The 12,826-nt window shown below is 39.7% G+C and overlaps 1 long non-coding RNA gene across 1 annotated transcript in view; it reads left to right on the plus strand.

Moving 5' to 3' along the window:
• Positions 1–12,454, plus strand: part of LOC122562799 — a 58,986-nt gene extending 46,532 nt beyond the window's left edge. Inside the window, exon 3 of the long non-coding RNA XR_006315419.1 lies at positions 12,279–12,454. This is a non-coding gene — a long non-coding RNA (uncharacterized LOC122562799). The remainder of the gene's footprint in view (positions 1–12,278) is intronic.
• The last annotated feature ends 372 nt before the right edge of the window (positions 12,455–12,826 follow it).

A 12,826-nucleotide genomic window follows, 5' to 3' on the forward strand; every position in this document is an offset into this window, starting at 1 on the left:
CATCCCTAGTCTGACCTGCTCTTGTAGCTACTGTGTTTATGTGGTGAGTCCAGTTGCATTTCTGGCCAATGGTAACCCTAAGGATATTGATAGCTGGGGGATTCAGTGATGGTAATATGGTTGACTATCAAGGGGCAGTGGTTAGAGTGTCTCGTATTGGTGATGGTCATTGTCTGGCATTTGTGTGGCACGAATGTTACTTGCCACTTGTCGGCCCAAGCCTGGATATTGTCCACATCTTGTTGCATTTGAGCACGGACGGGTTCACTATCTGAGGAGTCACGAATGGTGCTGAGCACTGCAATCATTAGCAAACATCCCCACTTCTGACTTTATGACAGACAGAAGTTTGTTGATGAAGCAGCTGAAGATTGTTGGGCCTGGGACACTACCCTGAGGGACTCTTGCAGAGATGTCCTGGAGCTGAGATGACTTACCCTCCACAACCACAACCATCTTTCTTTGTGCCAGCTATGACTCTAACCAGCAGAGTGTTTGTCCCCTGATACCCATTCATTCCAGTTTTGCCAGGGCTCCTTGATGCTCTTACTCGGTCAAATACAGCCTTGATGTCAAGGGCTGTCCCTCTCTCTTCCCCTCTGGAATTCAATTCTTTCATCCATGTTTGAACCAAGGCTGTAATGAGATCAGGAGCTGAGTGACCCTGGCGGAAACCCAAACCTAGGTGTCACTGAGCAGGTTGTTACTAAGCAGATGCTGCTCTTATCCAACAAGTGAAAATATTGTCAGTGGGCAATGACAGGAAACATCAATACAGACATTTCCCAGATTGAATGAATATGTGCTTCTGATGTATCCACTAACTCTGATCTGTTTTATTTTTAATTCATTCTTGGGAAGTGGATGTCACTGACAAGACAGGCATTCATTGGCCATTATTAGTTACCCTATAGAGAATAGTTACGGCCACGTTAGTAAATGACTGGAGTCATGTATAAGACAGACAGGAATGAGGACAATTTTAGCTCTCGAAGGAAGTTTTCCTAAAGGACAGAAATGAACCAGTCATTTTTTTTCTACATAATGATCAGCTGCTTCACTGTTACTTCTACAGATACCAGCTTTTGTTTTCAGTTTGTAAATAAAGAGAATTAAGTTTACAAAGTGCCATGATTTTAAACCATTAGTCCAGATCAATTATATAAAATCCAACAGAAGATTCCAGTTTGCTGAGTGGCATCTTGCTAGTGATAATTTGCAATTTAACATGTTTTCCCTTTAAATTGACAGGAGTGTTTCTACTAAGAGCACTGCCAGAGGAAGGAATTCAACCGATTTGAAATTCAGAAACACCATAGAATTGGTGGATGGAGTTTTGAACTATCCCTTAATGTGAAAAAAGCATTTGTTTGGCTGGATAAGGTGCTAGCCTTATTTAATTTGGCAAAGTCATCTAAAAGTAACGAGCTTGGTTTTGGGTGGATGTTTCAATGGATTATCCTGTGTCTGGTAGCCACTGGTTCCTATAAGTCAGGCAATAGCCATCTGAATACTGCTGGCCCAAAGGCTGCCTACTAATGGAAGGTTGTGCTAGATGATGTATGATCCTGCGGTCAGGTATGTGATTCACATGAACCCGAGACCTTTTTGCTCCCTGAAATACTTTTGAGTATCTGGACATATCTGTGGTAAATAACATTCTTGGTTAATCTCTCAATCCCTTCATAAACAGGGGCACAGTAGAAGAGCAGGGAAATTTTGATGAACTTATGTAAGACACTGTTTAGACCTCAGCTAGAGGAGACTGAGGGATGACCTTATAGAAGTTTATAAAATCATGAGCATGGATAGGGTGAATATTCAAGGTCTTTTCACCAGGGTCGGGGAGTCCAAAACTGGAGGGCATAAGTTTAAGTTGAGAGGGGAAAGATTTAAGCGGGATCTAAGGATCAACATTTTCATGCAGAGGGTAGTGTTTGTATGGAATGAATTGCCAGAGAAGGTGGTGAAGGCCGGTACAATTACAACATTTTAAATGGCATCTGGATAGGTACATAAATAGTAAGTGCTAATGAGATATGGGCTAAATGCTGGCAAATGGGACTAGATGAATTTAGGATATCTAGTTGACATGGATGAATTGGATCAAAGGGTGTTTCTGTGCTGTACATCTCTATGAATCTAGTTCTGATTGCTACACTTTAGGAAGGGTATAAATGAAAGAGTTTGAAAGAGGTTTATGAGAATGATTCCAAGGATGAGACATTTCAATTATAAGGGAAGATTGGAAAAGCTGAGACTGTTTTCCTTGGACAGAAGAAGGCTAAAAGGAGATTTGATACAGGCTTTCAAGATCACGAGGTGTCTGGACTGAGTGGATAGAGAGAAACTTTTCCCACACATAAACAGATGAGAACCAGAGGGCACAGTTTTAGAGTGTTTTCCAAAAGAAGCAAATATGAAGGAGAAAAATGTTTTCATACAGTTAGGGTTTAGAGTGCATTGTCTGTAAATGTAAAGGCAAGTTCCATTGAGACATTTAAGAGGGTGTTGGACAAATACTTAAATAGAAGCAACTTGCAGGATAATGGGGAAAAGGCAGGAATATTGGCATTAAGTTAAACTACTGGTGCAAGCAAAACCGATTGAATGGCCTTTTTTCTCAGCTTAACAATTCCGAGATTCAAGGTTTTTCCAAATTTCAACTTAAAGATTTCCAAAATGTAATAATGTTGTGTATTTGGAAGGGATGAGGGGTAATTCCAGGGGGGAAGTTCGTGTGATGGAACTTCCAGGAATATACCCAACCATAGTTGGCCTGCTGCATAGCTAGATCTATCAAAGTAGGAAGATGTAGTTTGTGCTTGTTTACTACAAAAGTAACAAGGTCACTTTGAAACTGATGCAGATCCTTGGCTACACTATTTTCATCCCTTACATTAAATGAACATGTCAAAGGCATTAAAATGATGCAAGAGAGAGTCACTAAAGCAATACCAGGGATGAAAGGATCAAGCTGTGAGGACTTCCAGAGAAAAAGAGTTCTTCTCATTAGAATAAAGAAGATTAACAGGCTATCTGATAGAACTATTCAAAGTTATGAGAGATGTTGACAAGTTTAACCTATTACCACTGATTGATGAGCTAATCACTGGAATACAGATTTTAAACCGTCACAATTACAGTGAAAGAATGATCCAAATTAATAATGTCCACGACGTATGTAATATATGTCTAAGTATCATTAGAATGGAATCCAAAATTAAAGGAATTAAAAGGGCAATAAATAAATACTTGAAAATAGCATTATTGAAAAATAAGGAGATGAGTCAAAATTAATCGGCTTTTCAAAGAGACAGTATAATTTGATGGGCTGAATTGCCTGCTTTTGTATGTAAAGCTCTGCATCTTCCATACTGAAGTTGAAAAAACAGCCTCCATTTGTTTTCCATTTCACTCCTGACCCAACACTAGTCTTTCACTGCAGTTAAATGGTTAGTCCCTGGCAATGCCATGTTACGAATGGCTGAGTGTTACTCCTCCCCCTGAAATCAGTCCACACAGATTCAGCCCAGACTGCTGTTGTTGTTAGGCCATGTGAACAAACTGAATTCATCTTTGTTTCCATTGTCAGGTCTCGTGCCAGCAGATATACATCATAGAGAGACTAGGGCTCATGTGTGGGCAGATGATGCACTTCTACAGGTCTCTGAGCAAAGCTAATGAAGCTGGTGGAAGTGAGGACTGCAGATGCTGGAGATCAGACTGAAAATGTGTTGCTGGAAAAGCGCAGCAGGTCAGGCAGCATCCAAGGAAACTGAAGAAGGGCTCATGCCCGAAACGTCAATTCTCCTGCTCCTTGGATGCTGCCTAACCTGTTGCGCTTTTCCAGCAACACATTTTCAGTAATGAAGCTGGTGGGACAACTTACTGACAGCTTGGTAGCCTATAAAATTTGGCCATAGTTTTCACAATCTTCCATCATGACATTATTGGAGAGAATGTTATGGATCAGACCGAACCCCCTCAAAATATATTAAGAAGATAGCCTAGACCATAACGTTTTCTTATTTTAAAGGTAGTTGTAAGATGTTGCCTTCCAGATTCAATTGGATTGATCAAACTACTCGATTTTAAGAAAAAAACAAGAAAAGAACCGGCTAATCTGTAACTATCAACACTTAACAAAATTATTAACTACTACTACTAATTAATTGTTCCCATACAGTAACATCCGATAAACACACCCTTGGAAAAGACAAATTCAGTAAAATAGATTGTCTCACCTGCAATTCTAGCAGCAGGAAGAGAAGCCCAGCTTTTAGCTGTAGCCGAGAGAGGAATAAGAGCTTCCACATCCAGCTCCAAGACCTCAGCAACTGCAGAAAGCTAAAACTAAAAGCCCTGGTTCTGTGGAAGCTTGACCCCACCTATTCAGGCTGCTTCTATTATTCCAACTTTTATTTTTAAAAAACCCAAGTCCTCAAAGTCTTTATCGGCTTTGAACAGACCACTCTCTATCTCTGTCTCAACCTTTCATCACAAAAAAAGGACAAAATACATCTCTTAAAGCCGCAGTATCATCACAAACAACATGACTAGACATTTTCAGCAGCATATAAGGCGTCTCCTGGAGACTAATCAGTATTCTGATAAAACATGCAAGATCCCTATAGAATATCAGGATATTTCTTTAAGTTGTTTTGATTGAAATTGATTCTTTAATTATTTAAGCGTGTCTTTCCTTCCATTCTGAATCAATTGAAATTTTCATGACTATAATTGACAGGTTTTTATTAGGTAAATGCATTAAGCAATATTGTACAAATGCAGCTGAGCAAAATTGAGATACCAATCCCATTAGTGCAAGACAAGACTAGAGGAGCTGAATGGCTTGCTCCTGCGGCCAGTGGTATTGTGCAGTCTAGGTCTGACGTTCATAGGCAGCGCAAGTGAAGAGTCATGAGAAGTATCCAGCATTGATTGTACTGATCCAGACTGTGGAGGTGCAGTTACATACATATACAAAAGAAGTGACATAAAGGAAGAGGCAATGGCAATAGGGTGGAGAATTTTCAGACAGAAATTCCAGATTTAGGGCCAAAGCTGCAGAAGATGTCCATGGAACAAAGAATTGGAGTAAAACAGATGCCTTGAAACTAAAAGGAGGTTATAGACATGGGGAGCAGTAATTCCATGGTCGGATTTGAACACAAAGGTGAGAATTTTCAAACTGTTGTTTGATCAAGAGCCAGTGTTGGTCAGTAAGTACAGGAAAGCAGGATGGTCACAGTTTGCACAGCCTGATGAGTTAGCTGATCCTGGGAAAACTGGCAGAGAAACAGGACAGTTTTGCCTCAGCATCCATGGGCTTGGGAGAGGGAAACTTAAAACAACTTTCTTAGACTTGATTATTAAGCAGTGCTGCATCTGGAAGGGAGTGTGTTGGATGAGGACTGGATCAAACTGTGATATCTTCCATTTATTGGTCCATTTATTGAGTTTGCGAATGAAGAATGGTTAATTGGATGGAATAACAGAGGGTGATCAACTACTCTAAACCTTCAGAAGAGATGGGGGGGGGGGGGGTGGGGGGAGAATCTCTACTGAAGGAATGTTAATGAAGCTAACTTTTTCACTGATTTAGAATCCTACTATCATGGAGCATATCCTGATCAGAGTATAAAGACCCTCTTTGTTTCAACTGACACAGTGAGGTTGAGGTTTGCCTGTTATGTGAGGCATGCTGAGCATGTAGCTACTTCATGGATTAAGTGCAGTGATGTTGTTCAGTTGAACTGGTTAGTTTTACTCTGTTTTCCATTGTACTGAGAGGAGAGCAGATTTATTGATCTCCTTATATGAGACCAACAGCAATTTAGGCTCCAGTGTTGTGGTAATCAGTATCACACATTAGCCTATCTGAGCTTTGCATCTGGTATTCAAAAATAATGGGAAAAGGACAACTGCATTCTGGAATACAGAAATGGTGGGAAAGGGTTCAATCCCTGTTATGCTGGTGTGGGAAGGGAGTATTGTTGGTGGCGATGACAATACATTTTAAGCACCACTGTGATTGTGCTGAATTCCTTGAATAGATAATGTGTCAGCCATTCATTTCACAGTTTGTGCTTATGACAGTAAAATCAGAACATCACACTTTTTTAGGTCATGGGGACATCTATATATACATAACATTTTTAGTGCAGGGACCTAGCACACAACGATACATCATCAACTTTCCACATTCTATCAAATGTATTCCCATTTACTTTGAGCTTAATTTGCCTATTAGATAATAACACTGAGAATAATACAACACATTCCTTTTCAATATTATCCTATTTATATTATTAAAACCAAATAGGGGTCATCTTTATTTGCCTAATGAACATGGTTATAGTTTCATTCATTGATGTTTTTCTTTGATTTATTTAGAAAGTATTGACACAGATAGTTCAAGATGTCAGCAATTTAGACTCCACTGTAAATTGTCTACATTTCCATTTCAACAATAGTAAATTAACATCTCAACCATCTACACCCTTAATTCAAATCTCCAAAAATCTATGATCTCACTGAAGAAGCACTCAGTCAATATACCAACTATTCACTGCAGAAAGTAAACACTTGGTCGAAATTCTCACCACCCACATTCCCAAACAACAAGATTTGAGTTCGTCAAATGCCATCTACATCCTTGATGTAATTTAATGTTCAGGCCAGTAAAACTACTCTGCTGAGACACAGTGGGAATTTTACAAATAAATAAATCTTGAGATATCATGGTGGGGGAAATAAATACGACTGTTCCTGTAATGATGAGAAAGCTACCAATTACAGGAAACTGGTAATCAGACATGAGATTGTTTGGTTCCCAAAGGATTCGATAAGACATTATTTGTACAAGTAGATGGTGGATTCAATGTTAAATGCTTGCTGAGCTTTGTGAGTCACACAGTCTTCTATCATTTTCACATGCTGACAAATTCCATTGTGTTAGTCAATTGGGAGGGATAAACACTTGATATTTCCTGAGAAACTTGTTTTCTCTCTCTCTCTCTCTCTCTCTTTCTCTCTCTCTTTGTCTTGTCTCTCTTTCTCTCTCTCTCTCTCTGTCTTGTCTCTGTCTCTCTCGTGCACACGCACACATATACAAGTCTGAGGTGAAGTTGTATTTGAAGAATTATATTTACAGATACATTCTATTTTGCTCAAAAAATATACAGACAGTCAATCCGTAAAATATTCTGTAAATTCTACTTTGGAAATAGACCAGTCTGAATCAAGATCGGGATACAGACAGACTCTGACCTCACACCTTTTAAGGCATTGTCTGAGCTGAGATGTCACCTTTTTTTTATAAAGCCTTAATTTATCTTTAGAATGTGACTTCAAAGAAATTCTGGGATTTACATATTAATGAACTGAAACCTGTAAACCATTCTAAAAGATGAAAGACTTAACAACAACCGAGGTTTGTTAAATATATCGTTCTACTTGCATGACACTGTCATCTTTTGCTATAAATTCTGTGTCTTACGGTCCTACTCCACAATCACCTGAAGAAGGAGCGGCACTCCAAAAGTTAGTGCTTTTAAATAAACCTGTTGGACTATAACCTGGTGTTGTGTGACTTTTTTTTAAACCTTGTCCACCACAGTCCCACACCGGGTCCTCCACATCAGCTCTCTCCTCTGTCTGTCTCTATCTCTCTCCTCCCTCTCTCTTCCCTCTCTCCTCCCTCTCTCCTCTGTCTATCTGTCCCTCTCCCTCTCTCCTCTGTCTATCTGTCCCTCTCTCCTCTGTCTATCTGTCCCTTTCTCTCTCCTTCCTCTGTCTGTCTGTTCCTCTCCCCCTCTCTCCTCTGTCTCTTTGTGTGTGTCTCTGGTGCCACTAGCTGACAGTTCGCTGTTACCATGCAGGTGGCAATATTGCCATGGCCACTCTGATCTGGCTGCAGTCAGATGTGTCAGATAGGCCCCAAATAAAAAAAAACAAGTCCCACCGGGAATGAAGGTTTAAGGTGATGGGATGACATGTTTGAGGATTTCCCAACACCAGCTTGCACCATTAAATCTGCCTTGCTCCCTGATTGACATGGACATCCCTCCTACTACAGGCAAAACAGGTCAAATATTGACAGCAGGATAAGGCTCTTGAGGTGGTTGGGCCACCTGATGCTTTCCTCATCTTCCACCCCAGAAAATCTCGTCCAGATCAGGAGCGGGAAGTCTTTCTCCAGACCTGCCAGCAGAATAGGGTAAAATCCCGCCCCGGGAATGGAGCTCAGACTGCAAGGCAAGTGCTGTTAACTGAGCCAAATTGATGTTCCTGTATCTCTGAGATGTAAATGAGGGACACTGATGTACTTAGACCTATAAGATATAGGGGTAGAATTAAGCCATTCAGCTCAACGACTGCTCCACCATTCAATCATGGATGATATCTCCGTCAACCCCATTCTCCTGCCTTCTCCCTGTAACCCTTGATCCCCTTACCAATCAAGATCCTATCTATCTGTCTTAAACGAATTCGATGACTTGGCCTCCACAGCCTTCTATGGAAGTGAGTTGAACAGATTCCACCACCCTCTGATTGAAATGACTTGGCATTGTCACTATTCTTTTAAACTTCCTATTAATTGAATGTAGTTTCCGATTATTAAATTTAATCATGCAGCAACTCGAGTTGAGATTGTGGATAGATAATGTTCTTTCAATCCTTTGCCAGTGCCATTCTTGAGGCAGTCGTCAAAGAAATACTTCAGAATTGGGTGATAATAACATGCATTCAAAGTTTCATTCCTTATTGTTCTGAGATTGATAGATTTTTGTCCAGAAAGGGTCTGAAGAAATACAGAACAATGGAGGCTAAATAGAATTGTATTATAGATCAGCCATGATTTAATAAAACGGCAGATTAGACTTGTGGGATGAATGGCCAATTTCTGATCCTTGGTATTAGCTGCAGAAGGATATCATTCCAATCAGAAAGTGGAATACTTAGCCTGAAGGACTTATTGAACCTCATGTAGTTGAGTTAATGTTACTAAAGGTTCACGCATTAAATCAGATAATTATTCAGCATCAGCAACCCGTACTAATTCAGTTCTTCTTCAAGGTCAATAACCCTTTCCAAACAGCAACACTCGTGGTGTCCTTACAGTTTACTGTTTAAACTGAAGAATTCATGGATTGATTGAAGTGAATTGAACAAAATGGTGGGTCATTAATATTAATCAGGCTCTTTGTAAGCTGAATTTTAGAACAGAGTCTAGATTAGAGTGGTGCTGGAAAAGCAAAGCAGGTCAGGCTGCATCCGAGGAGCAGGAAAATCGACGTTTCGGGCAAAAGCCCTTCATCAGGAAAGCTGATGGTAAAGATTCCTACAAACAAGTGGGACTCTCATGGTTATATCACCATTTAAAATGGGAACCCTGATACCAAGGCTGCTGGTTTAACAATGGGTTCTAATGATAGGATTTGTATGGTAAAAAGACTCAAACGATGACATTCATTTTGTAAGAAAGGTACCTTATTATAGAAGTCCTTGTATAGAAAAGGAACAGGGTAGTGACATTCCCTCCTTGAAAATTCCTACAATATCTTGTCTTGATGCAGTGTGTCTACCAGCTATAATCTGCAGAATGAGACAGGCTCCTAGCAGCCCACACAAATCTGTCTGACAACTGGCCTCAATTCAGTCTGCTGTTACACCAATTAATCTTTACCGGTGACATCTTGTAGCCTGAATTTTAATATCTGCTTCGATCTTTTGGACACTTCTGTTGCATGGGCAATAATTCTTGGTAGCCTATCTGGATCTCCCACCTGTTATAGTGGTGGAAGCAAGAAGTTGGCAGAGTATTAATCATGTCACCTCGCAAGTTGCAGATGAAAAAAACTGCAATGTACGGCAAGGCTGAGATTTAAAGCCGCTCTGTGCCTTTTCAAAATCAACTTTATTTCCCTTGGAATGTTTGCTGTCACCAAGTACTGCGAATTAAAACATTTTTCAACCAGAGCTCACAGCTCCTTCAGTGCTGACCCTTCAAGCTTACCAATTTCATAATCATAGAATTGATTTATGAGATGTAGACATCACTGCAACGCCAACATTTCCTGCACATCCCTTGTTGTCACTGAGAAGTGGTGGTGACTGTGACTGTGTTTAGTGCAGTAAGTTTCAGGATGTTGATGCAGCAAGAGTAAAGGGTGCGTCAGACTAGTTCAAAGCCAGGATGGTGGTGTGACTTGGTGGGGAACTTGAAAGTGGTGCTATCCCAACCATTTACAATATAGGAGGAAGCCATTCCATTCAGTAAAGTCCACATTGCCTCTTTCAAAAATTAATTCTGTTAGTTCACCACTTTCCTTCATAACCCAGATGCTTTGGCTATTTAGTCAATTCCCTTCTGAAGGTTGCTATACGATTTGTATCTATCACCATACCAGGCATTGCAGTTGGAATGTTAACCACATTTCCACCATCTGAAACCTTCTTGATTTTAAACACCAGCACCAAATTTACTCTTAGCCTTCACTGCTCAAATAAAAATGCCCCAACTTCTCCAGTCTAGCTACATAACTGAATCCCTCAATCCTGGAACCATTTTAATAAGTCATTTCACCACTCATTCTTAACCAACTCGTTCCCTGGAAAGAGTGGTGCTCAGATTTGTACACAGTACTCTTGCTGGGATTGAATTGTGTTCTATATAAATTTTGCAGAGCTTCCTTTGTTGTGCTCAGTGATTGTAGGTTACAGTCAGATTGAAGGTAACGCTTTGAAGTACTTTATAAAGAGGTGAATTAAGATCAAGATATATTGAAAGCAACAAGTGATATTTTAATGAATGCATCTTGTTTTAAATATCTCTGTACTGATTAGTTGTCAGTTTAGGGCAAATGTTGCTAATCTCCTTTAAGAATCCCACACCAGAATTCATATACTATTGTAAATGAGCCAAGCAGAATGAATTCTACCTTCAAAATAAATGCTGGAGAAACTCTGTGGAGAGAGAAACAGAGTGCATGTTTGAGTCTGATATGGGACTACTTCTGCATTTAATCTGTGAGTCTGCACTGAAAGAATAACTTTGTTGCTACCTATAACATATGACCTTGATATTGATTTTCGCAAGAGAATTTTTGGAAGCAAGAGAAAAAGATCAGCATTAAAGTTTTGGCAGCAGACAGAAATCATTTGGAAATCATTGCACCAATGCTGATTTTCTTGATTGCGGGATTCTGATGGTCTGATACTGAAATTACTACAGACGGTTGGACACATCCACAGAATTTTCATGCATTTACATATATATTTATATTAAAAGAACAGAGAAGCTTGCAATCAATACGTATCTGATCAAAGTTCTGATTTTTGACCTGTTGTCTTGATGGTGATAAAAAGTAGACTATTAATTTTCAAATTCCATCAACTGATTTTAATAGCTGGGACTGTAATTCTTTAAAATTGTTTTTGAAAAAAAATTTGATTTAGCATGGCCAGGAAAGGTGACAAAAGATGACAGGACAAAATCGCAGATGTGTTTAACAGATACCCTTTTGGTGAACTTAAAGCTGAACCAGAGGAGTTTTCAGACAGGCCAGAATAATACAAAGTTGAAGCTTCACATAGTGCAATAGCTATAGGGGAGTATACTAGAAGCTGAACATTCACCTGATAGCAGTCATGTTCCAGGGAAAGTAGAATAGGTTAGAACAACACCTATTTTGGATACACAGAGAAAAGGGAAGGAAACATGGCCCAACTCAATTACAATGATGATGCTGACCAGGGGCATACCTGGGAGATGAACAAAGAGTTAACCACTGGGAGATCAAATGAACAGAACTAAGTTTCAAACCTCAACCAATTTGTTTGGATTAATATTCAATGAGTATGTGGTGTTAGATACAAGTCTAGATACCGTGAAGGAGGAAAACATCAGATTGCCATTCATTAACCCACTAGACATCAAATGTGGAAAAGTGCCAGTATGCAGGACATGAATTCTGAAACTAGGCGGTGAAGGATTAAAGCTCCAAGTGATAGCACAGCTCGGGATACAAGTCCAGCTGCCATTCCCAAAACAGGTTTTGAATCAGGTTAGAATGGAGACAGTGACTATGTGTGTGCTATTGTTGTAATTTCTGTTACATTATTTCATTCAACCTTGTAACACAATGCCCAATGTAAGCAAAATGGAGAAATATTGTTTATGTCCCTTTCTTGTGGTGAGGAATATTATGATAGTGTTTAAAAAGTAGACTATTGATTTTCAAATTCCATTATCTGATTTTAATACCTAGAGCCTTCAGGGACTAAAATCGCTTTAAAAAGGAAAAACATGGATGTAAAATGACCACATCAATTAGCTGACGACACAAGTTAGCTGGACTTCATGAAACCAACATAGATTAAATTTAAAAAGTGCGCAGATTCCTCAAGAACAAACCATGACAAGCAGACCAAACACAGCCAAAACCCTAACCACCTTACCATACAATAAAAGAAGTTTCAGAAATGACAGCCAGACTACTAAGACCCCTCAGAATCCTAGTAGCACACAAACCCACCAACACTCTCAAACAAAAACTAACAACTTAAAAGACCCAGTACAACCCATGGACAAAACCAACGTCATCTACAAAACTCCATGCAAGGACTGCCACAAAGACTACGTAGAACAAACAGGAAGAAAATTAGCCACCACGATACACGAACACCAGCTAGCCACAAAAAGACACGACTCTCTCTCCCTCATAGCCCTACACACGGATGAAGAAAACCGCCATTTCGACTGGGACAATATATCTATCCTGGGACAGGCTAAGCAAAGACATGCCAGAGAATTCCT

The sequence above is a fragment of the Chiloscyllium plagiosum genome, chromosome 25, assembly GCF_004010195.1.
Source record: "Chiloscyllium plagiosum isolate BGI_BamShark_2017 chromosome 25, ASM401019v2, whole genome shotgun sequence".
NCBI lineage: Eukaryota > Metazoa > Chordata > Chondrichthyes > Orectolobiformes > Hemiscylliidae > Chiloscyllium > Chiloscyllium plagiosum.